Raw genomic sequence first — 27254 nt, forward strand, 5'->3', positions numbered from 1 at the left:
CAAATGGGCTCTTGGCAGCCTGACTGATAATCAGTCTGATCGCTCCTGGGCTTCCTTATTTAAGATGCTCTTAAATTTTCTCTTCTAACAGTATAAGGTTATGTCTTCATAAGCTCCTCAAATTTTAAAAAAAGAAACAGAGGGAGGCAAAACAAATCCCAGAACATTTTTCTCTCCTCTTTCTAAAGGTTACAAACATAAATCATATTTGAGAACAATGAATGGAACTTATTTTTTATCTTCAGAAAGCTGGGCCTCTGGGCATCTTAAAAAGTCTCTTTATTTTAGAAAGGAAGGAAACTGGTAAAGCGGAAGGGCTATGCTCCTGGGATCAGGAGACTCAGTTTTGCCACCAGCTGCCCGGGGCTCCTCGGTCAGAACCAGTCTCCACTTTGAGCCACTTTCTCTCTCTCTAAAATGTGGGAGCCCTGAAGCTATTGCAGTGATAATGTCTTACGATTCTAGTGATGGGCTCAATGCCTGCATCGTAGACTTTGTAGATTTTGTCGCCCTATTTCAAATTTGTGAGGTATAGCATGTACCATCCATCTTTGCTGCACTCATGGCGTCTCTTCACTAATGTTTCATAGAATTGTGGTATGCTAGTGCTGGGGGGACCTTACGAGAACAGGTGATTCACCCTGTGTTCATTTTACACATGAGACCACATGGATACCCCACTCACTTTACTTAAGGTTGAGGCGTCATTTAGGATCTTTTCACCTTATGATTTGCCTTTCTCTTCAGTGTGTTTTAAAACATTGTGTTGCCCCCTCACCAAGGTGTTGTCTTTCAATTCCATATTCCTTTTGTTTCCCCTGCAACACTGGAATATTCAGTTGGTTTTGGGCAAAAGTGTTCCTGTGGCCTTCAATGTTTTAAAAATTATGCACTCTTTTTGAGAAGAATTTGATCATATAATGCTAATATATTTACACACTTCACAGACACATTAAGCAAAGAGTTGGACATGACTGAGCAACTAACACATCATCTATAACCTTATGTTTGAAAGGACATTTCAGTATCTGGTTATTGAGCGTGTACTCTCCGAAACATTCAAATAAAATCAGAGTCAGATAAACATGTAACAGGAAATTTGTTTCTAACTATTCGCTCCAGGTCAGCCTGCTCCCAGCTGCCTTTGGGTGTCAGGGTTATCTATTCCTGTGTCAGCTTTGGGAATGCTCCTACACAAAGGTCTGTGTAGCAAGACTGCAGGCCATTGAGAAAATGTGGTGATTAAGATTCAGTGACTAGACTGGATGAATAGAAATCTTGGTAGCAGTTGAGCTGGTGGGAGTGGGTAAGCCATAGTTATATCCAGGGTCACCAGATACCTTCTTGGTGTAGAATTCCAAAGGGGCCCCTCCTTTCGGAGTCTCCTCCCACCCTGAGATTTGGCCAGTTCTCCTTGACCAGATTTGGTCAGCCACACAGCTGGGGTGAGGTTGTGAAGCTACCTTTGCCCACATATTCTGATTTGGTATTTTAAAAAAATGCTCACTTCTCCACCAGCCTCGGTTCAGTCTTTGTAGTTTCTCTAGCAGTAAGTGTGCCAGAGGTCAGGAATTCTGGCAGTGTGATTCAGCTCTGCTCCCCTGGTAGCAGCTAGCACAGGCCTTGGGGCATAGAGCCTCCTAACGTGAACTGACTCAAGTAGCAGTGATTCAGAAGGCCCCACATGGTGGAGTCTCTACCCATTTCCTCAGCCATAAACAGACCTCGTAACTCTCCTGGCACTTCTCTACTCTCTTCCTGGAAAGGGCTCTGGTTTTGTTTCAGAGCCTTCTCATTTCTTTTTCTTTTAAGTATTTATTTATTTATTTGGCTCTGTTGAGTCTTAGTTGCAGCAGGTGGGGTCTTAAATGCATCACATGGGATATTTCCTTGTAGTGCACAGACTCTCCAGTTGTGGCACACGGGCTCTGGAACATGAAGGCTCAGTAGCTGTGGCATGTGGGCTTAGTTGCTCTGTAACATATCGAATCTTAGTCTCTTGACCAGGGATGGAACCCATGTCCCCTGCATTGCAAGGCAGATTCTTAACCACTGGATCTCCAGGGAAGTTTTTTCCCATTTGTTTCTGTTCCCTCTGTCTGAAGGATCAGTACTTCCACCCGCCTCATCTTTTTGCTTGGCTGACTCCTACTTACCTTTTAGATAAATAGTTATAATTGACACTTTTTTTGGTCTTCCTAAACTAGGATAGGTATCTCTGCTGTGTGCTTCCATGGTCCCCTAACTTTCTCTAAAACAGCTTTTATCATAGTTTTCAATTCTCATTTACTAATTGTTATCCCCCGGACCAGAGTCTGCTCTACCAGGACAAGGATTCTAGTCTTCTTGCTCATCCTTGTTTCCTCATTGCAAAGCATAAGGCATGGGACATGGTAAGTTATCAATCACCTTTCTTGACTAAATAAAGTAAGTACATAATAAAACAGTATACGTTAGTTAATGGGGTTATTGGTGACAATATACTTGTCAGTTTCAGTGGCAGTAATTGACACTGCTCGGTTTTACGTGCTTGGTTCTGTGAGAAAGAATGATTACAAGTCAATAGAAGGGGAATGAAACGAACGACCAACAGCACTGATGTGTCTTTTGATGCCTGGTACTAGGCAAACCTTTCTGAGAAGAAAGAAAAATACCTTGAAGGACTTAATTTACATAGTATAAAATACAAAAAAATTAAAGACATTACTTTGCAATATGGTCTTTACTATGTACAGTCTATAAAAAAAAACCTCAGGTGTCAATACCAACATGCACTGACTCATTCGCTCAACAGGCTTATTGTTTTTTAAAAAAAACTTCTAATTTTGTATCCCTGTATGGCTCAGTGGTAAAGGATCCACCTGCCAAGCAGGAAACACAGGTTTGATCACTGTGTCAGTAATATCCCCCGGAGAAGAAGATGACAACCTATTCCAGTATTCTTGCCTGGGAAATCCCTTGGACAGAGGAACCTAGTGGGCTACAGTCCATAGGGTCACAAAAGAGTTGGATATGACTTAGCAACTAAACAACAAATAGCCGATTAACAATATTGTGATAGTTTCAGGTGGACAGCAAAGGTACTTAGCCATACATATACATGTATCCATTCTCCCCCAAGCTCCCCTCTCATCCAGGCTGTAGGTTTAGTTTTTGTAAATGTGTAGACACTGTTCTATATGCTTAGGAGCCAACAATGAACAAAATATACAATATCTGACCCAAAGGAACATACATTCTAGTGGTGGAGACAGTCAATAAAGAAAATAAATAAGATATCTAGAATATTAGAAGCTGGTAAATTCTATGAGAAAAAGGAAAGGGGAAAAGGCCACAAGAAGTATTACAGTATGTGGTGGTGTTGTTGGTGGTGGATGCAATTTTAGGTTCACTGGCCAAGAAAAGAGCCACTAAGACGGCTCTTGAGTAATGATCAGAAATGGGGTGAGGTAGTGATCTAGGTGGGCTTCCCTGGTGGCTCAGACAGTAAAGAATCCGCTTGCAGAGCAGGAGACCCAGGTTTGAATCCTGAGTCAGGAACATCCCCTGGAGAAGGGAAGGGCTAACCACTCCAGCATTCTTGTCTGGGAAATCCCGTGGACAGAGGAGTCTGGCAGGCTACAGTCCATGGGATCGCAAAGAGTCAGCACGACTGAGCGACTAACACTTTGACTTTCACTTCTGTGAGCTTGGCGGGTATCTGAGAGACAGAGAGGTGTGGAGACCACAGGTTAAGATAGAATGTTTTCAGCACCTTTATGTTTATGAGCCAGAACCAGCATGTTGGGATCAAAGTGGACTGTTTATCAGCATCTGTAAATCTATAAATCTCTCTTTGGACAGCTGCCCTAGCTAAATCCTTAGCCTGAAAATGTACTTGGAGCATAAGTGGATTTATTTCTTCTTAAAAAGTTTGTTAGAAAGGCCCCACAGAAGCTTTTCTTTTCCCTCTTGTGGGTCAGAATTCTGCTTTGTTATCTGTGCTTACCCTTTGAGCTCTAGTTTGTGGCAGAACCACCTCTCTGAGGGCTTGTATTCCTTGAGGGCGGGCACGTTTCTTGTTTAACTAGTTTACACAAGTCTTATCACACTGTCCCCTGCATGGGGACCTGATAACTTACTTTGGCTGATAATGGAAGGGCTTTTCTGCCTACTTCTGTCCCCCTTGATGGCTTCCTTATCTGTTCTTCTGTAGCACTGACTGTGAACTCATTTCATTACTTAATGAAATTTTATCTTTTATTATTGCTTATTTTGTGCAGCTGTCTTATCTGTCCAACTAGAGGGGAACTTGCATTTTCTTTCTGAACTTTGGAGTGCTGGCTCGTAGTGGGTATGCTATGTATACATCACTAGTTGCTGTTGGTCATAGTGCTTGTTCCTTTTGGGTGGGTGAACCAGCATCTTATTTTTCCAGTGTTTTATTTTTCTGGTTTACAGTCTGTGTCTTGAGCTCAGTAATACTTAGGACTTGGCCTGGGTACACTGCTGGAGAGCCCAGGGGAACAGTATAGTTATTAAGGGACAAATCCTTTGTGAATTTTTATCCATAAATCTTCCAGTGTAAGGGTTTTTGTACAGAACAGTGGTTTTCTGCAGATAGACAGTTCTTCGAGAATCCTCTGCTGAGTGTTCATGACATACACGTTGTAAGTTAATTGTTCTTTTAAATTTTATTGACAATTTCTTTCTTGCTTAGTGGTCATTTCCTCAAAAATAGTTGCTCACTCCAAGACAATTCCTATTAAAAAAAAAAAAAATTAGTGAAAGTGTTAGTCTCTCAGTTATGTCTGACTCTTTGTGATCCCCTGGATTGTAGCCCACCAGGCTTCTCTGTCCATGGAATTCTCCAGACAAGAATACTGGAGTGGAGTGGGTAACCATTTCCTTCTCCAGTGGATCTTCCTGACCGAAGGATCGAACCTGAGTCTTCTGCACTGCAGGCAGATTCTTTACCATTTGACACACCAAATTAATTGTTCTTTAAAATTTCATTCACATTTTCTTTCTTGATGGTTATTGCCTCAAAAATAGTTGCTCACTCCGAGACAATTACTATAATTTCTAGTAAAAGAGAATGACAAAGCCAGGTTCATCTGTGGGTGCTGGTCTGGGCAGTTTCTAGCTCCTCCTACGTGGGCAATAATCAGATCTGTGTCTTAGTAGAATTATAAATGCCTGCATTTCATGGCTGTCCTTAGGAACTGCTTTGCTTGGAATACTGTAGTTGAAACTGCTGATGTACTGTGCACTGTTTTCTATTGGCAGTCTACTCTGAATGGCACCAACTGGAGATAACTCTTGAATAAATACTGCCACTTGTTACATGTGGTTCCTGGTCCCCCTAGTAGAATGTGCATGTGCCTTTGAGGGTGTCATCCAGGAGCCTCTGATGTCTGCCAGTATGTCTTCGCTCACTCGATGTGCTTCCTTATAATGACTTTTTTTGACTGCTTTTCTGAAAATCTTCTGTGTCCCAATCCATCTGTTTTCTCTGCCCATACACAAAAATCTATATAGTGATTGATAGTTATGGAAAATAATAACCTGAAGACTTGCAGTCAAAAAATAAATCCCTGTCTGCTCATACACAGTCAGTATCAGCTGTAAGCCGGTTAAACTCAACATCTCACAGGTGTTCCTACGGTGAAACACAGTGGCACACTTCTCTTTGGGGTTGTTACGTTTTTTTCAGAGCTCTTTAAATTTTGTTTTCCAGTGACATATTAAACAGGGAAATTGGGAAAAGCATGGGAGTTTTACTGATGAATGTAGGTGACAAAAATAATGCATGCACACGGGGACACACACACACTCACCCTGTAGTTTACTCCTAGGTGGATTTTCGTAAACCACAGCATGTTGTAGATGTCCTCTGTGGGGATTCGGAGCTTTCAGTCTTCATCCTGTGAAACTTCCCATACCTTTGATGTTGAGTTAGAACTCATTTTTGACTTCTGCAGCCTGTCAGAAGATTGCCTTACATGGTTCCTGGTGTGGCTCTGAAATGCCAAGTTTAGGGTGGATTTGAAGTATCACTTTGGTCCTTTTCTAAAGTCAGTGAAGAGTTGCCATGATAATTAATACTATAATGCCCTTAATGAATATTTAAATCATCATTCTCCTGAACTATTAGGTTTATTCCTTGTTGAGAGCCAAAATGTTGGATCATGGGATCACAGTTACATGGATGGTGACAGACCTGGGTTGTTAAGAACTGTGAAGATTTTGTCATCACATTTCTCATATCTTGAGTTGTAGCATCTCTGGGTTCCAGCAGCTTCACCTGGGAGCTTGTCTGAAACACAGATTTGCAAGGTCCCGTCTTGATTTCCTGGGAGTGAGAGTGGGGGTGGAAGGAAGCCAGCAATCTGTGTCTTAGTAAGCCCTTCCAAGTTTCTGATGCACACTCAAGTTTAAGAGTCAACACACAGGTGGGAGTTGCTTTTCTTGTAGTCTCTTGAGCTTGCAGCAGTTGATATTTTAATTTTCATATGAGGGAGGACAGTTATGTCTTCTTTTAAATTCTTCCTTGATGCAATTGATTGTCGGATGCAGAATACTGACGTGAGGAGGGGTTGTGAATACAGCTCAGTATGGCAGTGTTTACCGCCTCAGCCCAGTGCCCTGTGGGTTTAAGTAGCACCCTTGGTTACAGGTAGATAAGTCTACAAGGATGTTGTGAGGCTACATGGCAAGACTTTCAAAACACACCAACTTCATGTTTGTGGCAGGTGCTTTGCACAGTATTGTCATTTTTGAAATCATCCTTCATCTCTGTCCCCTGCCTAGAAATTTCCTTGCGAGAACTATGTCTACTTTAGACAGAGAGAACTATGTTTATTTTAGACTGCCATGATGGGGGATAGTCAGGAGGAAGGGACAGATACTACAAAAAAGCAGACTTTCTTTCCAGCAAGGAGTTAAAGTTGCTTCATATCTTGAGAGAGGCAAATGATCATGGTAGGATGGAAGAGGAATAGAGTGCAATTGTAAGAAAATAGCCAGCCATATGCAGACAAGAAAATATGTGGGGGAAAAGAATATGAAAAAGAAACAGTGCAAATTCTTCTGGGTGATTTTTGCAAATCTTTGTAAAGATGGAACCAAGCAACCTAGTGAGTCAGGTAGGGAATCATCCTAAAAATTGCAGTAGCAATGAATTCTTTCCTTTTGAGACAAGTATAAGAATCAGAGCCAACTTGTATTTCCCTTAGGAAATGTAGATGTGGTATCCCCAGTGAGCATTAAGTTAATATTGGATGATAGTATTTCAGCAACTGGGACAAAGATAGTTTTCTTTCTCCCGACTGATTCTAACCAATGTCTTTCATTAGGTTCAAAACCACAGAAGAAAGACAAGAGTATGAAGATACAATTTAAAATTGTGCTTTTTCTTGGAGTATTCCTCTAAAGGCTTAGTAGAAGATGATGTTGGAATGGAACATGGCAGTAGCTTGTGTTGGTCGCTTCTGTGTGTGCAGTATTATTCTAAGGGTTTTAAAAGTATTGGACCGTTACTCCTGACATGGTGTTTGGAGCTAGGTTCTGTTTTCTTCATTTTAGTTGAGGAGAATGAGGCACAGAGTCAGAGGTTTGTCCACCTAGGGTCACACAGCTTGGTATGTGGGATTTAAGCCCAGGCAGATTCATTCAGAGCCCTTCCCTTTTACTAATCCGTGGGCTTCCCTTTATGATTCCAAGTAAAGAATTGTCATGGATTAGCTTTTTACTACAGTAAAAGTGCTTGTTTGTTAGAGCCTTCATTATATTTGGTCCCAGGAAAAGAAGTCTTTGCCTTTAGACTTCGTGTGTGTGTGTGTGTGTGTGTGTGTGTGTGTGTGTGTGTTTTGCATTTAACATCTGATCAGGAAATATTTGTTATGTATTATTATCATACCACTGAGTGTAGATTTTAGGTGGAGACTTAAAATATTTATAGCAAGTGGTGGCCAACTTGCTCTTATGATGTTCAGTTCAGTGGACCTCATGTGGCCTCCCTAAAGCTTAAATGGTATAGTGGTTGCATAGGAGTATCATGAAAATGAGATGATGTAAGTGTAATGAGCTCAAATAAGATGAGCAGAGTCTTAATTTTTTTTAAGTTGTTGTTTTCCTCCTTTTAACAAAGATCACACCACACTGGAAACATCTAGATTATGTCCCTATGGGTATTTAATTGTTTTTTATAATAAATCACCAAGATTAAGATTTAAAATGCTAATTTCTAGGTATGTTAGTTATGCATGGCTGGTATTAAATTACCTCAAAATTTACCTTAAAATGGCAAACAATTGGTATCTCACAGTTTCTGTGGATCAGAAATTCCTACGTGGTCCTTGCTCAGGTACTTTCATGAGATTGCAGTAGATGTTGGCTGGGACTGGCGTCTCCTAAATGACTGGAGGACTCACTTTCAGAGTGCACTCACATGGCTTTTGGCAGGATCCCTCAGTTTCTCACCACATGGACTTCTTCAAAGTGACCTCTTGACATGACAGCTGATTTTCCCAGGGTGAATAATTGAAGACAGAGACAAATGACCTAGTCATGCAAGTCTTAACTGTCATTTCTGCCACATTGTATTAGTCAGAAGGGAGTCACTAAGTACAGCCTGCACTCAAGGGAGTTAGGCTTTACCTTGTGAAGGGAGGAGTATTAAAGAATTTGTGGACATATTTTAGCCATCACACTGGGTATGACTCTACCTACTGAATCAGACTCCCTGGGTATGATAATTTGCATTTTTAACAGACTCCCTCAAATGGTTTCTGTGCACACTTAAAGGACCACCAAGTAAGTGTCCTAGTAATATTTTTTGGGTGATTCGGTCTCGAAGTAAATGGGTACTCTTAATGTCACTCTTCAGGCTTATTTAAGAAGCCAGACTTGTGTTTCAAGTTAGTGTTTTAAATTTAGTGTTCTAAATAGTTAAGGTGTATGCTTAGGCACTAAGTCTGGTACTTAACTAGATAATATAGTTAACAGCGTTTTTCCTTGGATTTTACTTTATCTGAATAGGTCTTTAGCTTTCATTCTATCACTCAGTGAGACAGATGAGCCCTCCTCTCATTTAGCCTGTGGTGTCTGAGCAGTTGCCTTCTGTGTATACACACAGCCAGAGTAGGAACTTTAGCTCACAGGTATAAAGAAATTAAGTATATGGCTGGACAGGGCAAGGCAAAAGGGTGTCTTGGGGTTTTTGTTTCAGGATCCAGGCACCTGAGCAAAATGTCTGATGATTCTTAATGGCTCCCTGACTTCTGCAGCTGCGTGCTTCCTGTTAAGGACTGAGAAGGGTACAAAACCAGGAAGTTGCAGAGAACAGTCAGATGACTTCCAGAGCCCCTCTAACTGCACTTCACTCCCTCTCAGATGTTAAAGGCTTTTAGTGGGCAACCAGGCCCCTTTCTCCATCATTTTTGTACCTTCCCACCACCATTACCTCTTCGTCCTCTAAATCCTTACCTACGAGGAACACAGCTAGTTATTTCAGAGTGGAGGATGCACATCATGGAAATACGTGTGTGTGTGTGCGTGTGTATGCACGCGCACGCTCAGTCACTCAGTTGTGTCAGACTCTTTGAGACTCCCACAGACTCCTCTGTCTATGGGATTTTCCAGGCAAGAATGCTGGAGTGGTTTGCCTTTCCCTTCTCCAGGGGATCTTCCTGATCCGGGGATCGAACCCACATCTCTTGCATCTCCTGCACTGGCAGGTGGATTATTTACCACTGGCGCCACATAACTCCTCTTCAGATCTATAGACTCACCACCTATCTCCTTCCCTCCTGCCCCTAATGAAAGAAGGCAGATAAGTACAGATGTTCAGAACCCTAGTCTCACATTCCATCTGAAATTCCTCAATTGGTAGGAGCACACGGGATTAAGAACCCCAGAGAGGAAATAACACAGTGCTGCCTGTGTAAAGAGAGGCCTTTTCAGCATGAGCCCATTTGCACCCAGAGTCTGTGATCACACACTGGAATGGCCATATGATAGAGCTGACATGCCCCAATAGGTACAACAGATGGTTCTGCTTGTAACCAATCAATACTGCAATTAACAAATATTTATTGAACACCTTGGAAGCACCCTGGTTCACACGGCCGTCATCAGCTATTTGTTAGAGCAATGCAGAACCTCCTAACCCCTATGCCTGCCTTCAGGCTTACCCCTGCCCCAGTTAAATCAATTCTGTACATTGAAACCAGAGTGGATTTTCCTAAAATATACAAACTTGACCAGGTCATTGACCTACTTAAAATGCTGTGGCTCATGATCAGAATCCAGATAAAGCCTACACTTCCTAGCACGACTTAAGAGGAAAGTCGCAGTCTGGCTCCTGCCTGACTCTGCTTCCCCACTGCTGCTTCTCCAGTCCCCAGACACTCCCCACTCCGCATGACCCCAACATGCCCATCTCTGTGGTGCCAGTTAAGAGCGGAGAAGGCAGTGGCCTTAGAGCTCAGCTCGGTAGGATTTGATTCTAGCCACAGCTCTTGTGACTTTCAACTTGTGTCATCTTGGACAAATTATACTAGATGTTTCTGAGCCTTCAGATTCGTTCTTCATCTGCAGAAATAAACTACTAGCCTCAGAAGATTCTTATGAAGATTAACTGTGATAATATTTAAAATGCTCAGTGCAGTGCTTGCCTCGAAATTAAGACTGAATAAATATTGCAGCTGCCGTTACCCACGGTGTACTGAAGGCCCCTGGCACATAGTAGCTGTTTAATAAAGGAGAGGCCTTTCCCTCCCAGCTGTAGTCTTGTCTTTGATTAGGAGATGCCCTAACTGACATTCAGAGTCTGATAGAGGTAGGAGTGGCAATGGTGAAGATGGAGGAGCAGGTTTTTAAGAGAAAGAGAGGAAGATGGTGGAGGATTTGAAGAATAAATTTGAAAAGGATTATGTATTTCCAGGTGATTTTTCCTCCAGTAGAATATAACTAATAACATTCCTTGTGGGGCCGGGAAAGATGGTAGTGGCCTGGGATTCAGAAGAAACTGACAACCTGGCCTTCGGTCAGTCACTACTTTCTGGCCTTTGTTAGATCATTTGTAAAATGGATTTGCCATTAGAAGTATGTCGGCTATTATGTTTAAAAGCTCTTTGAGGAATACAAGGCATACTCTAAAAAAGCTGACAGTGTTATGCCGCCAGTCCTACACAGCGTGTTCAAAAAATGTTCTTGAAAGAAACATTTTTATATTTACATATAATCGATACTGAAGCATGTATTTCCTCAACTTTCTAGAGATAGAAGTTGCCAGATGATTAGAGTCATACATCCTGGGAGTGTTTCTCATGCTTCTCCTCACACCTTGTGTATCTCTCCTTTCGGAAGATCTCAGCGTTTGCAGTGGGAAGGATTGGGTGAAACCTGAACCAGATAAGACTTGACCCAACACTCTGTTTTCCCACCTGTGATCTGGGGGTGATGATGGACAACGCGGTCTCATCATTGTGAAGTTTTAAGAGGCGGGCATGGGTGGCTAGCATGTGTCTGGCTATTTGAGACATGACAATCTTTTCTCTTCTTACTTAGATGCCTGAAATGGTTCCCCAGTGTCCCTGAATATCCCACTCCAAAATCTTCAGTCAAGGAGGGGACTCCAGAGACAGGCACCATGCATCCCTCTTCAGATCGTATTTGTACCTTATTATCTCTAAGTTGCCTCTACCTCCCAACCCCAAAAGTAATTATACTCCAGACTGAAAACCCTCCTGATAATTTTTCAGTTTCTCACAGGCTTTCCCCTCTCCTGTGCCTTTGGCCTTGTTGTGCTCCTACTAGGATACATCTCCCAGGCCTGTAGAACTTGAAGGTCCTATTTACATTATAACTTTTCCCAGAACCACCCCTCCCCACCAGGTGGGATCAGGCCTTCATTTCCCTGTTCTTCCATTGCATGTTGTTTTACTTCTATTATAGCTCTTATCACAGTCTGCCTTGTAGCATAGTCATTTCTGTGTGTTTCCTGGTCTGGATTCAGAGCCCCTGGAGGGCAAGGACTGTTGTTTTATTTTATGTTGTTTTTTTCTCACCCCCTCAGTGCCTGATGCAATAGGGGTTTAGTAAATACTGCTTGAATCAATGCACAAATGGAATTGTCTCTCCTAGTCTTATTTGCAATGCTATAATACAGACCAGGTGAATGTAAAATTTTGGCTTAGTGGATTTAGTTCAGCATAGGAAGTGAGTTTTCCAGCAAGCAATACTAGCTTTGAAAACAGAAATTGCCTATAATCTTGTGGAAAACACATGCCAGCCCTCTTCATAGTAGTCTCAATTATAGGAGAGCATTGCGTTACTGTAAAAACACAAATAAATAAACCCATGACAATACTGTGTTTGGGAGATAAAACCACATAAAAGCCATCTTTCCCCAACTCTTTGGCATGATAATTAGGGTGTTTCTAGGAGGAGAAATAAAAAGACACAGGCAAAGAACAAGTGATATTATGTTTAAAAACACTTCTCGCAATTGGCAAGGTGGGAGTAGGAGGTTACATTTTCCATTCAGCACAAATATTCTGGTTCCTCCCAGCTTATGCCAGACTTAATGCTATGTTGATTGCATTGCATGATAAGTTTGGGCACAAGGGTTTCCAAGATGCCAGGCGGTACCTGGAGGGCAGAAAGTGTCATCCAAAAAGCAATGCTAGGAAATTTATTTTTGTCATACTTCACCTGAACATGACATATTCTTCTAAGTGCTGGTTCTCCGTTGGCTCAAGCACGCCCTCGGCGAATCCTTTGCTGTGGCCTACAGCTTTGCACTGGATTTTGTTTACTGATAACTACTTGACTGTTGTTAGCCTGGCTTGTTTTTAACCCTTGGATTCTGGATCCAGGTTCTTTTGAGAATGGAAAAGGAATGATTTTGTCAGACACCGAGGGCTAAAACCACACTGAGCAGAACTTCTCATCAGCCACTTTTCATCACCACCGTTGCCATCATCCTTCACCCATTGCAGTTGCCTCCCAGCTCTTAACCTCTGTCTCTCTGCAGAGTGTTCTTCACTCAGCAGCGAGAGTGGCTCTTTTAAAATGTACTTTGGATCACATCACTCCTCAGTTCAGAATCCTCCAACTAGTCTTCCATTTCACTGAGAATGCAGTTCTAAGGTTGTACTTACTGTGGCCTCCAGAATACTGCATGCTCTGGAACCCGCTGTCTCCCACCTCATCTCCACTCTCCCCTTCATTGATCCTCTCCGACCCTTGAGCTTTCTTGTTGTTCTTAAACCAAGCCATGCCTTCCCAACCTCAGAGTCTTTGCACTATTATTCTCCTAGCCTGGAATATTCTGTACTCAGATGTACGTGTGACTCACCCTTACTTCATTCAGCTCTGCTTACGTGTCACCTTGCCAGGGAGGTCCTGTCCACCTGTGTCCCCAGTGCTAAAACAATGCCTGGCATACGGCAAGGATATAGGAAGTCTTTGAAGTGTGAGTAAGCATTGGCCAGCTATTCTAGCCAACTTGGAGAGAGAATGTGTAGCCTAGAGGAACAGTGACTGTGGGGTCAGATGTGAGAGCCACACTGCTGGATTTGTCATCCTCCCCCATCTGATAGATGTTCTACCTTGAGAAAATTCTTTAACTTCTTTCAGCCTATGTTTCTCTACCACATAAATGAGATTTTTGCCTACTGCATGTGATCATTATGAAGAGTATGTCAGATAACGTTTGCAAAGTGCCTGATGTTGTCTCTGGTGCACAGATTGGATGCTTTCTGATTATTAATTCTCGTACATCCTTCTTCCTAGTTGTGGACTCATATATAGGATGGTGGTTTAGCACAAAGTTGTGTCCGACTCTTGTGACCCCATGAATAATAGCCCACCAGGCTGCTCTGTTCATGTGATTTTCCAGGCAAGAGTACTGGAGTGGGTTGCCATTTCCTTCTCCAGGGGGTTTCTCCAACCCAGGAATTAAACCCTGGGCCTTCTGCGTTGCAGGCAGATTCTTTATCAACTGAGCCACCTGGGAAGCTACCTATATATAGGATAAGGGGAGTGTTTGAAAATAGTTTGAATGTTTCTGGTAAGTTTCAAGTATTCCTGCCTAATCATCAGAGTTAGACATTTCTCAGAATTCAGGGTATTAGCTGGGGTGACCCTGTGGGCACATAGGGGGATTTTGGTCAACAGAAAAAGGGAGAAGTCAGCAACTGGGTGAGGGAAGGTTCACAGTCCTGCTTGTGGTTCAATAGGGACTGCATTTATGAAAATGGCAGTTAGGTCCAGGGCACTTGAGACCTTGGGCTGTGCCAGCAAGTGTGGTATTTCCATTTACATCCTCAGGGTAAGTACAATTTCACCATTATTCCATTGAGGCTCTCCTTGCCAAGAAAAACCCATTGTAAATTTCTGGTTTAAAGATTCTGCAGTTTTAGGGAGTCGTACTTTTTGTTGCTTTAACATTTTCTTGGCACCATAAATTTTAAGCCCCACTGGTCTACCTTGTAAATACTATACAAATGTTGTGAAAAGCTGAACCACGTCATTTGTTTTCCTCTGTTCCTTATAGGAAATGGTGACGTTCCTGCCCCCACCCGCTGCTTCCCCTGGGTTTCTGCTCAGGCAGAAGTGGAGTGAGAAAGTGAGAGTGGGGAAAAAAGAAAGCCAGGGGAAGATGGGAGCTTCTTTTTGTGGACGGGTTGCGCCTGGCAGGAGACGTGTGTCCTGGCAGGGTGTCTGCATGACGTGGATCCATTGTGTGGATCCTTCCTGCTGGACCAGTGGCCAGCTCCCAGCCAGGCCACCCGGGTGAGGGCCTCTGAAGCAGAGAGCCCTGCACAGTCTGGAGCCTCTCTCGCCCAGTCTCCTGAATAGGACTTCAAAGAATAGGAGCCATGTTCCCTTTGTCACCTACAGCCCTGCTTTCACATCTGCACAGTGAATGTGCACTTGGGGGCACAATCGGCACTTGGAAGAATCCGCAGGGACTTTATGTGTGCGCAGTGTGTGCCCAGCGGCGTGGGGGGAGGGGAGCACACACTCTGGAGATGTAGGGGGGCCGGTCCTTGCAGAGAAGGGGCTGCCCTCTTTATGAGGCAGGGTTTGCCAAGAATGCGCCGCCCTTGACAGTGTTGTGGCCAACAGGAAAAGCATTCATGGCATCTGAATGAAAGGCAGCAGCAGTTCCTTTCTTCAGCAATAATAGGCATTCTTTTATGGAGCTAGCCCCTCTTTTAGAGACAGAGAGAGAAGCCCATTATTTTTCAGTTAAATTTTATTTTTTAAAATAGTGATACCTCAGTTGCAAATCACCCTGGCTTTGCTATAAAAACATTTACAGCTAGTCTTCTGATAACGGTTTTAAGCTACCATCTTGTAGAATCTTCAGATAATATGCCAAAATGGGATAAGGCATCAAAGACTTCCATAGCCCATCTGTGTAGCTAATTGCCTTCCCTTACTGTGCATCTTGCATGCAGTCTGATTTACCTCTTTTTATTGAAATTGGGAAGTTTTTTTTTTTTTTCCTGTAGACTAGACAGTACATCCTTATCAGGAAGTTTGATAAGGGACAGAGTTGTCAAGTTGAAAGGATCAAGTTGAAGCACCAATCTGAAAGTCATCTTTGGGATGACAGATCTTTTTATCGAAAGGAAACAAGATCAGGACAAGTAGATTTTAGTACGTTGGAGGAAATGCTCTGCTGTCTTGCATCTTTTACAGACTGCTTTCTGATCTTTTTTGTTTGTTTCTTTTAATGCTTAAATGAGACTTTGGATAATGAACTGCACATTTCAGCTGTGCATATTTCTATATATAGATGGTGAGAGACAACAGAACTTTCCCTGACTATTTCTCACACTCTAAGAGGCCCCCATGAGGCCCCCATCAGCCAGTGACTTACTGTTGGAGACAATAATTTGTGTTTGGACTTGGGTGACTCTCAGTCTGAGTTCAGTCAAGAGAGGTCATGCTATCTGCTGCACAGTCTTCTAGTGGGAAGACAGATGAGGCCTTTTGCCTCTGAAATCCGAGTACTACAGAGGATAGAAGTGATGTCTCAGTTTGGGGCATCAGTTTCTGAGGATAGCTATTGACTGTGAGCACAAACTTTCTCCTTGGGAGACAATTAACATGGAACCAAAGATTTCTGATATCTGAAGGCATTTATTTCCTGGTGATCTCTAAAAGGGAGGAAGGAAACACTTTTTGGTCATCCATGTTTCTCAGGCATGGTGCTGGGTACTTTACCGTCCATTAGTTTATTTAATTTCCATTCTTTTCAGTGAAATTCAGGTCATTTCATCAGCTCTTGGAAATTAACATATCCAATCACATTCTGTCCTCCCCAGGCATATTAGAAGACTATTAGCAGATTGAGTCAGTTTGGGCTTTGTACTTTCCTATATGTGTTAAACTCATTTATTCTGGTTGAGATCAGAATCTGGGGTAGGGTGGAACTGAAATTTATGTGCAGTGACACTGGTTGAGCGCTAGAAGTGCAGGCTGGCTTCACAGAGGGGCTTCTCCACGTTGTTGCTGTGCTCTTGCCTTCTGCCCATGGTGTTCCCAGCTGCTGTCAATGGTACCTTCTTGCTCCATCTTGTCTGGTATCAGAAGTCCCCTGGCACTAATCGAGGATTATTACAACGGGCTCACTTTTGAGCCAGTTGACTGGTAACTGTAGAGTGTGGTACAGTTGACCAAGAGCTTTCACTAATGTTTGCTCTTCCCATAAGAATTATAAGAGGTTTTGTCAAGGGCCAGAGAAGTTATAAATCAGCCCTGGTCTCTTATCCAGTGACAGAGCCAAGATTCTAGTTGTGTTATCTGTTCCCAAATCCACTGCTTCTATATACTGCAGTTACCTTCCTGCTCAGGGTATGCCACTCACTCATTCAGGACGTGTTTGGTTCGCGTGGACTTTGAAGCCGGACAGCTTTGTGACCTCAGGGAACTTCCCCTTGGACCTTCAATTCCTTGATCAGTAAAATGATGAGTAACAGTGATAGACTCTATCTAGTAAGGTTATTTTGAAGTACTTAAAACAGGCTTTCATGAAGTGTTTCTAAATAGCAAGTACTCGGTAGATGTTTGCTCTTCCTCTTCTTATTTTCATCATCACCACCACCATCATTGTCATCAGAGGCTCACTCTGATCAGTCACTGGAGAGACAGACTAGGATGCAACTATGTTACTGAGAGTCACTAGTTCTGATGTGAGAAGCAAATATAAAAATACAAAACCAACTTGTATGGTAAGTTGATAACTAAAATAAGAGCAGAGTGCTGGGGAAGCTTAGAGGAAGGAATGTTTATGCTTTTATTGCCAAGAACCCAGCTCTCTAGCAGCTCATCCTCATAGCTTCCACCCCTACGCCTACCATTGGTAACATCCCTGTCTTACTCATTTCTTACTGAAGGCTGTATTTAGTGTACCAGGTCTTATGGGTACTTTATGTGGAGAAATAGAAGATGTCTGGCTAAGCAGTCATCTGGAGAAACAAGACCTGTACTTAACAATTGGAGGACTGTTGAGGACAGCCTATTCCAGTACTCCGGTGTGCAGTGTTCTGTGTGAGCGCCACAGGAAATCAGATGTGAGTAAGTTCTTGTGGGTTGGTGAGGGAGGCGGACTTTGTGGGGAAAGTGGGCCTTGAGTCACAGCTGAGAGAATGTAGAATTTGTATTAAGAGTCACTAGAGGATGGAGAGCCTGGTAAGAATGGTGTTATGAGATTAAAGCCACAGGCTGCCTTCAGTGGAAGGAGAGAGTACTGCCTTGGGATGTGGGTGGTCCCAGAGGTAGTTCCACTCCATTGCTGTAGGAAAACCTGCCTTTGGAACCCAACAGGATGCACACAACCTATCTCCACTCTCTGCAAAGCCCCATAATAACATCTTTGTGTTCATGGTGATGCTTCTGGTCATTTGGCAGGAGATAAAACCCACAGGCCCACAGCATGGACACTAGTCTGAGTGGGTCTGTGAGCACCAACCTAGCTGCAGCCTCTTTGTTTGTGAGCTGTTTGCCTGCATTTAAATACCATTTACATAAGGAGCTGTCAGAGTTGAGTTGGCCCATGATTATTCCTTGATGTATGTTGGAAAAAAAAAAAAAAGAAACAGAAACAAAAAGAAAACCTTGGCTAATGAGGAGCCGGGCTCCTTTTCTCCATTGGTGACAGCTTCCTTTCTGATCTGATGGTCCGTCAGAAGCGAAGGTGGTGTGTGACTGTGGGGTTATGTCCCCGCCGAAGCTGTCTTTCCCTCAGAGTTGTAATTGATGGGGAGGCCTGTCACTTGTTATGCTGATGCTGTGCAGATTTTTGTGCAGCTGCCAGCCAAGAGAGTTTTAGGACAGTATCTGATTGGGTTTGGGTTGTGGCAAAAGTGATAATAAATAGAAGGCTGGCGAGGGTAGATTTTGATTGACCCGAGATTGTATATTATTAAACTGAGTCTGCATGTACATGTCAGTTTATGAAGAACCAGACCCATAATCCAACTTAGGGCTGTGGCAGTTTGGGTTTATTAAATGTGCTTTATATCACTATTAATATTGAGAAGCAAAGAGGGATATCTGTAATCTTTTAATCTATGCAATAATGGTTTGGAGGAAGATTACCAGACACACTGGACTATTGTTTGCCTATAATTGTATTCAGAACTCTCCGAAGCATTGATTTGTTTCTGGCATACTGATTTGGCTCAACAGTTTCATAAAGCTTCTTTATAGTCCTCTTTGCTTTGGATTTTCCAAAAATAATTGGAGAATAATAATAATGTAGCTGGCAATAAAGAAGAGAGAGTCAGGTTGAAAGCAGATTTCTAGCTGAGTGGATAGCCATAAACATCTTTGGGGCTCGTAAACACCTGGGCCTGTGACCTTTTTGTTTATAAGATGTTTATCGTCTCATGGGCTTTCTGCTTAGGGGTTATCACTTCACTGCCTTGTAAGATTTGATTGTGTTTAGTAAGGAGATTCTGAATTTTGCTGAGTAGGGGAAGCATGTCCCTCTCCTTGGTTTTTTTTTTTGTTTTTTTGCGGGGTGGGTGTGGGTGGGTGGGGAACAACAGATCTGCCAGCAGGGGCAGATCTTTCCAAGGACAGAAGCCCAGAGCTTGATTCTAAGGAAAAATGGTACAGGGGACCCAGCAAGGGCACTTTCAATAGAAATGACTTTTGAACGGAAAGGAGTAAGGCACCACATCAAATAAATCCAAGCAATGATGATGGGTTTTCCTTTTTAAGTAGAAATAAAAAATTTGATCCAAATCAAGGAAACTTTTCTTGACGTTGTTGCCGCCTTCTCACCCTTTCCTCCCCTTTCCACAACTGACGTGGGGAAATGAGCCAGGGAAATGCTCTCCAAGTTCAGCTCCTTGACTTGAATGAGAAGGTGTGATTAAGTACTGCAGAGACACCGCAACTGCCCTCCATCCTCAGCGGGTCTTTAAATGTTTCCTCAGGAAATTCTAGGCACTCTGTCAATTTGTATCTTCCCCCTGATGCTGTGGCTTAATTGTTCCTAAAGGAAAAAACTGGATTCCTGTGAACTGATAGATATGCTGGGTTGCTTGTGCAAGCTATTAGTTGCCTGCATCGTGGTGCACACAGTGGGTAGCAGGCGTAAGGAAGAAGTTTCCCAGAAATCGGCATCTTCAGAGAGTTTTATTATAACTGAACTAGCTTTATTGTAACTAAAGTATGAGCCAGTCTTGAGGTGTATAGGACCTGTATTTTTCAAAGGAGACTGTTCTACCTAAGACTTAGTTTCTTGTCCCACGAGGCTAATTGCTGCTGCATTTCATGGAGTTTATGAGGTGTGCTTTCCTCTGCCCTGCTCCAATCAGATGGTACTGCTTGGAAAGTAATATAAGCACAGGATTGATACAGAGCTACTTCTGCAGTGGCACTCTGCAGTGGATCGTATGGGAGGAAGGGAGGAGAAACCTTACCACATGGCAGGAGAGAATGACATACAAAGGCAATCAGTCAATCGATTGAGATATTTATCACTCAGCTTCTCTGTGCCCAGCTTTGTGAAACACAAAAGAAGTATGAGTTCTTGGCTCCAAAGGTGCATTCTGTTCACTTGGAGAGAATTTAGGTCAGTGTTTCTACAAGTGTGGTCCCCAGACCAGCAGCATCCTCCTCCTCTGGAAATTGCAGATTCACAGTGACCACCCTGTAATCACCAGAAGAATTAGACACCCTGGAGGGTGGTGCCAGCAGTCTGTTTTACAAACCCTTGCAGATGATTCAGTTGCTCCCCTGGTGGCTCAGACAGTAAAAAATCTGCCTGCAGTGTGGGACACCCAGGTTTGATCCCTGGGTTGGGAAGATCCCCTGGAGAAGGGAATGGCAACCCACTCCAGTATTCTTGCCTGGAGAGTTCCATGGACAGAGGAGCCTGGTGGGCTACAGTCCCTGGGATTGCAAAAAGTTGGACATGACTGAAAGATTAACACTTGCAGATGATTCAGATTTGTGCTAAAGTCTGAGAACCTATGTATTAGGCTGAGCACTTCTAGGGGAATAAATTAGTAAGGCACGTGGAATTAAGGGTTGCTTGCTTGTAGAGTTCATAAGAGGAGAGAATAAGATACTCTACAGTGAGATGCTAACCTGAATTGTGCATTAGGTGTGAAAGAGGTCAGAGGAGGAAGGGGGCTGTGGATCATCAAAGCAGTATTTCCTGGGCGAGGGGAATGTGGAGCCAAGTTTTGAGAAATGAGTTAGGAGAGAGGGAAGGAGAGGAGTGTGAATGAGTGCATGTGTGTGATGGTTCCTTCAAAGAGCACAGTTCATTGTGGGAGAAGGTGGACTCTCAAAACTCGAGCCAAGAAAAATAAATGTCAAGTACAGAACTTAGTTTTGTTAAGAAGAAAAAAATGTTCCTCACAGGTTGAATTCTAATGTGGGTTCATCTCTTTTTCTCACCTCTGGCAGGGGTGCAGTTAATTGGGGCCAGGGATCTTGCACCTGGAGAGGCTTAATAAAGTGAGGATCTCAAGAAGAGGATATTTACCACTGTTAGTTTTTCAGTCCTACCCAACTCTTTGAGACCCCGTGGAGGACTGTAGCCCACCAGGCTCCTCTGTCCGTGGAATTCTCCAGGCAAGAATACTGGAGTGGGCAGCCATTCCCTTCTCCAGGGGATCTTCCCCACCCAGGGATTGAACCCTGGTCTCCTGCAATGCAGGAAGATTCTTTACCGTCTGAGCCAGCAGGAAAGTCCAGGTTTACCTAAAGCCATTGTTTTAAAAGTGGGAGGCCTGTGGTACTGGTGAAAAATAGGGGTAACTGTGTTTTAAAGGGATGAGATGCCTGCATAGGTAAAGTGCTTTGTGTGTACTGGAGAGATGGATCTGAGATCTAACGTAGGGGTGGGCGTGGATCCAGAGAAGTCAGGGTGTGAGAAAAGAAAATCTAACGTCTAGTAAGTTTCTGTTTTTAAAGGCAAAAAGGAGCCACTGAAAGTTATGGCAAGATGAGAGTTCCTACACATTTCATGACTCTAATGAGAGGGCTGTCAGTGACTAGAGGGAAGTAGATAGGTTAGAAGGCTATTCCAACTGTTAAAGTGAGAGACGACCAGGGTTTGAACTAGTGCAGCTCTAGAAAAGTGCTGGTGTGGGCAGCAATAAGGGGTCATGGTGGTTGAAAATGGAAAAGAAGAAACAATGGACTAGCCACCAATGTCTTCCATGGGTAGTTTGATAAACTCCTTACAACTGTCACTGGTGTATCTAACTGTGATCACCCCTTTAATGATATGGAAATCAATTTTTTTGCAGAAGATCCAAAGGCTGTGTAGCTGAGAAGTGGCAAATTCTAGATGACCCAGATCTGTTTGCCTGAAAAGCCTGTACCCTTTCTGCTCTAGATGCTAAACTTTGGCAAATAGAATGATGCATTTTGTTTAGAATTGAGCAGTGGTTATCTTGGCAGAGATCTGCTGGGAGGAGTTGTTAAGAGAGAGGGAAACAAGAGCATAGGACTTTAAAGTTCCTTCCATGAAAATGTATTTGAAAGCTTCAGCAGGGGACAGATAGCATCTTGCACCACTCAAAAGTAGACCTAAGGGCTGTTTTGTTTTCTTTGTTGACCAGTGGTCTAGAAATCAGAGTTGAGAATGGGTTCTTTGACCCAGCATTGGCCTAGGCAGCTCTTTGAATCGTGGTCCCATCAGAACATACATATAAAAAAAGCAAAACCGGAAGAATGTACATATGGCTCTTACTTTTGCGCTTTGCTGTGAAGGTTGCAATTTTAGGACATGGAGGTTTTCAGTGTCCTGCTTGTTCTTCAGCTTACTTTTGGCAAAGGTCCTCATATTCTGCAAAGGACAAAAATGAGTCCAAAATGAAATGCTAGGGAGAAGAGGAGAGAAAAGATCACAACTAAATAAACTAGGGACTTTGAGTTGTTTAATTCAGGGTATTTGTTTTTATCTTCACCTCCTAGTATGCATACTGGTATTTACTTAGCAATGTTGGGAGATGCAACCATGTAAGTCATTTTATCTCCACACCTGAATCTCCTTTTCAGCAGCTTACTCTCCTCCTCCTTTTTTGACACCTTCCCAGGTGGGGTGCTCCAGCTGCCTTGCTCCCCTCTCCTGAGTAGAAGCTGAGGGGAGACCCTTTTGGGTATCAGGTTACATCTGGAAATTCGATTGTGCAGGACAGTAGATGACTTAGCAGTGGGATAAGGCTGCATGCCTCATTAAGTTTGAACTCCACTCTGCAGGTTCTTGTGGAGACACGGGGGGAATTTGTTTAGATAAGGAGTCCTTGAAAGGAACCTGCTTGTTGAAGTGTACGTCAGCAGCAGCGATGAAAAGATGCCTAAACATATGTCCCCCAGCAGCTAAAGTCCATCAGCATGGTCTATCAGCAAGTTAGTAAATTACCCCTGCTGTTAATACAAGTCTTCTCAGTTTACTGACTTGTGTGCTTAACTATTGACTGCTGTTTTTATTAGGGTAAACTAGCACATCAAACTGATACTGCCGTGCTAGGCCAAGTGACCAACAGGTTTTGCTTACGTTGGGGATCACTTGAGCTCATGCCACATGATGTCATGACATTGGTTTTTATGTGCACATAAAATGAAGTGCTTGTTAAATATTGAAGACATTTATGATTGTTAGGTGGAACAAAGGCAGGAAAGTCTCAGTGACACAGGGAAAACTGTAAGTGTTTTGTATGAACAGTTATCTCTTTTTAATACTAATTTTTGTGATCCATGTGAATGAGGTCAAGTGTCCTTTAGACCTCTAATGATAAATGGATTACTGCCAAAGAGGAAGGGGTGTGATAGGTATTGAGGTGGTTTTGTTAGGTACTTTCAGAGGAATTGAGAAATGATTCTGAAGTAGTATTTTGAAGAGATCATGCTGACTTCAAATCCAGGCTGTGTGATTTTTGACCCAGATATTACTTGCCTTTGTCTCTTTCTTTTCAGCTGTAAACTAGAGATAATAGCTCAGAGATACTGTGAGGATTTAGTGCTTAGCTTCATCCCTAAATATACATTCTCAATACATCAGTCACTAATAATTATGACAGATCATTAGTCATCATTATTATCATTTGTAGAAATTGGTTCTGTTTGTGGCAGAAGTATAAATTCTATAGGATCAGAAATCAGCTTATTTTCTCCTTTTCTTGGTTGGGCTGCTGTTTGTGCTCTTTCCACTAGCTCCAGAATTCCTTAGTTCTGAGGATGCGCCTCACTGGACCAGCCATTTCAGTATGTCTGCTTCTTCTGTGAACAGCTTCACCTTTCCTTTGGTCTTGGGAGGCCACAAAGAGAACAGTCAGATAAGGATTGATACATTCAGTGGCCATAGTTCTCACTCTGGTTTGTAAGTGTGGGGTAGTTACTGGTGAAATTGAGCTTTGCACCTGCTTCTGTATCTGTGTATTTTTGGTCAAGTTTGAAAGGCAATTGAAAGCTGCATCTATTTTGGAGATTGTGAAATAAGAATTTTAATGACTAACTTAATAAAAGGTTGGTGAGGTTGAGCAATAAACAGAAAATACTTTTGCTACATTCTGGGTGCCTCATTTTCACGGATGATTTTGTGTGGATAGTAACTTAAATGCAGGAAATATGTTTACTGACACATAATTTCCTGGGCTACTCAAGGGAGAAATTTCTTACTCACCTAGTAAATAGAGCTTTCTTTGGGTTTTAGGCAGTTGTCTTTTTTAATACTAATTTTTGTGATCCATATGAATGAGGCCAAGTGTCCTTTAACAGTTTTAGACCTCTAATGCTAAATGGATTACTGCCATATGTCATTATAAAGGAAACTTTGCTGAGACAGAAGGACCTGAGTTAGTGGTTCCCAGTCCCTGATAACTCAATTGGTAAAGAATCTGCCTGCAATGCAGGAGACCCCAGTTCAATCCCTGGGTTGGGAAGATCCCCTGGAGAAGAGAAAGGCTACCCACTCCAGTATTCTGGCCTGGAGAATTCCATAGTCCATGGGGTGGCAAAGAGTCGGACACAACTGAGCAACTTTCACTTTTCAACAAACTTTAGGATCACAAGAATCACTTGGAGGAGCTTTTTAAAAAAACTCCAGTGCCTGGGCCACAATTCCAGATATATAGTTGCTCTAACATGGGGCCTGAAAATTGATGCTGTAAAAAAAAAAAAAATTCCCTAGGTGATTCCAGTGTGTAACTAGACTGAGAAGCACTAACAGGAAAGGAATTCCTTTTGATGGAAGAACCAGTGGAATGAGAGAAGTTCTAGTTTTTCTAAGCGGGGATTCCGTTGTCTCCCATCACTGTGCCCGTTTCGACAGTGGCATGGTGCAGTTGTGCTTGGATACAGTTCAGAGGGTAGCAGTTGTACCTGTGGTATCTGAATCCTCTGGAGCCAGCGTAATGCCGGGCATATACTAGATGTCAGTTCCGCCTTCCTTCCCTACTAGTTTTCGATGACTAAAATGATGGAATTGAGCCCAGATGTACCAGCTGGTCATTTCCCCTTCTGTGGTCCATGAGGGAGTAGGTCCACAAGCATATATTATTTTTTTGTTGTTCTAGGAGGGGGAAAGACTCCAGTTTTGAAATGCTTTAGGCATAACACTGATCTTTGATTAAGGTCAACAAAGGCTTGCTATGTACAACATAAATTGCCAGGTGTAGGTGGTACATGCAGTGCCATTTATTACCTCTATAATACTTAGTCCTTCCTAGTGTGGGTTCTGTACACCAAATGGAAGCAAGTTCTCTGTTGCCCTACTTTGCTCTTAAACATAGCATAACTATTTTGTTCAGGGACACAAGAGCCTCTTTTTATTCTTCTTTCTTTCTATTTTTTTTTCCTTTTTAGATAGCCCAGATGGCATCAGGGCCTGAAGATGTAATTATTCATTAAGGGAGAATTCTGTGAACACAAGCGACCGTGGTCTTAGAGTTTGATAAACTGTTACTTGCGTGGTTTGCAGATTGAGTAGTACCAAGCATATATTGAGTAAGAGCAGCCTCTTGTTATCAGGTAGTGCTTTTTTTGTGTGTTAATTCCCTATCTACAGTGTTATAGTGTTAATTCCCTATGTGCAAGATTGTTTTTAAATCTCCTACAAGGCTGTGGGTTAGCAGGGCAAGTAACTGTTGTCTCCACCTTATGAATAAAAAAAATTGAAGACTCAGTAAGTGTGAGTGATCTGCCTTAGGTGATGGTACTGGGCCTTAAATTTATGGCTTTTGACCATAAATCCCTTCAATACACAGCTTTGGGGAGTGCTTTCCCTTGGATCACAACACCTATAATAAGTGTGACTAAGGGAACCCCAAGGTTCTTTTTTTCCCCAGCTGTCGTAATTTGAATCCTTTGTGTTTGTGTATGCTTGCTCTGTGTGTGTGTGTGTGTGTGTGTGTGTGTGTGTGTGTGTGTGTGCACGCGCATTGTGCTCAGTTGTGTCTGACTCTTTGCGACCCTATGGACTGTAGCCTTCCAGGCTCTTCTGTCCATGGGATTTCCCAGGCAAGAATACTGGAGTGGGTTGCCATTTCCTCCACCAGAGGATCTTTCCAACCCAGGGATTGAATTTGCATCTCTTGCGTCTCCTGCACTGACATGCGGATTCTTTACCACTAGCGCCTCTGGGAAGGTTGTGTATGTGTGTGTGTCCATTAATATTAAGCAGCTTTCCATTTGCCTCTGTGGAATGCAGGTGATAACTGGTAATGTACATTTGACATTTGATACAGTCAAGAGAGTGTCATCTTTTATTAACAGTTGTGATTTTTTTTTTTTTCTCACCAAGGGGCCTGCTTTCACTTTTAATCTACTGTGAGTGTGAATATTCATGTGTAGTATTTTGTTTCTAGGCAAAGTATTTTCCCCAGCCTATGCTGTTTGCTTAAAATGATAATGTTGAAAGTTTAATATATGCAATTATAGAAGAGAAAAATTTTCTGGGTGGTTTGTGGATTGTTCTCATTCATCTGACAGATTATTGAGTGCCTGCTGTTTGCCTTTGTGTGTGCATGCTAAGTTGCTTCAGTCCTGTCTGACTCTTTGTGACCCTGTAGAGACCCTGTAGCCCACAAGGCTTCTCTGTCCATGGGATTCTCCAGGCAAGGATACTGGAGTGGGTTGCCATGCCCCTTCCTCCAGGGGATCTCCCTGGATTGAACTCAATCTCCCAAGGATTGAACTCGCGTCTCTTACATCTCCTGCATTGACAGGCAGGTTCTTTACCACTGGTGCCACTTGGGAAGCCCAGTATGTTCCTTTACTCCCCTGTTAAGGAAGGCTAGGACAGAAGGGGGAAAGAGTCAGTGTTTCACTTCAGCTCTTTCTCAGGCCAGCTGGCTACTGAGCTTTACTGATTTCCTGAAATTTCTGAGAGAGTTTCCCCCAGTTACCTGATAGACTAAGGGTGGGAAATGCCCTCCTTGCTCCCCACCAGTGTCTCATGGAGAAGTGGTTGTGGCCGCTGGGAATTTTGGAAAAAGCCACACCCAGTGCCGCCTGGATGGTGTGCTCTGTCATTCCACCCTGCTGTTTTCTCTTTTCCCTCTTTTCACCCTCTCGCAAGCAAAGCCTCTTTTTGTTCCTGGTTCCTGCATCATCCCAGAGAGATTGTTAATTATGGTTGAATGTAAGAAAGGCAATCAGGGTTGAAGATCTCAAATGCAGAAAAGTGGTTTTTGTACTCAGGAGCCACTTCCCTTGTGTATTAGTGCAGCATATTTGTCACCATCCAGGACAGACTTACTCTGCAGAAATGGATCATAACC

At 42.9% G+C, this 27254-nt stretch overlaps 1 protein-coding gene and 3 long non-coding RNA genes across 10 annotated transcripts in view; all 4 read left to right on the forward strand.

Annotated features, from left to right (window-relative positions):
- The window catches only part of LOC145532590 (uncharacterized), a 35954-nt gene extending 17836 nt beyond the window's left edge, over positions 1–18118 (forward strand). The window contains exon 2 of the long non-coding RNA XR_014073408.1: positions 11263–18118. This is a non-coding gene — a long non-coding RNA (uncharacterized LOC145532590). The remainder of the gene's footprint in view (positions 1–11262) is intronic.
- The window catches only part of AUTS2 (activator of transcription and developmental regulator AUTS2), a 1212852-nt gene that overhangs the window by 197012 nt on the left and 988586 nt on the right, over positions 1–27254 (forward strand). The window lies entirely within an intron of this gene.
- LOC145532599 (uncharacterized) overlaps positions 1–27254 on the forward strand; it is a 185647-nt gene that overhangs the window by 95927 nt on the left and 62466 nt on the right. The gene's annotated exons all lie outside the window — the stretch shown is intronic.
- LOC145532610 (uncharacterized) lies at positions 18909–22353 on the forward strand. The gene is made up of 2 exons (XR_014073428.1): positions 18909–20288; positions 21138–22353. It is a non-coding gene; the product is annotated as an uncharacterized LOC145532610 (long non-coding RNA).

Source organism: Giraffa tippelskirchi, chromosome 13, assembly GCF_054371585.1.
Source record: "Giraffa tippelskirchi isolate mGirTip1 chromosome 13, T2T-mGirTip1v1.2.pri, whole genome shotgun sequence".
NCBI classification, from domain to species: Eukaryota; Metazoa; Chordata; class Mammalia; order Artiodactyla; family Giraffidae; genus Giraffa; species Giraffa tippelskirchi.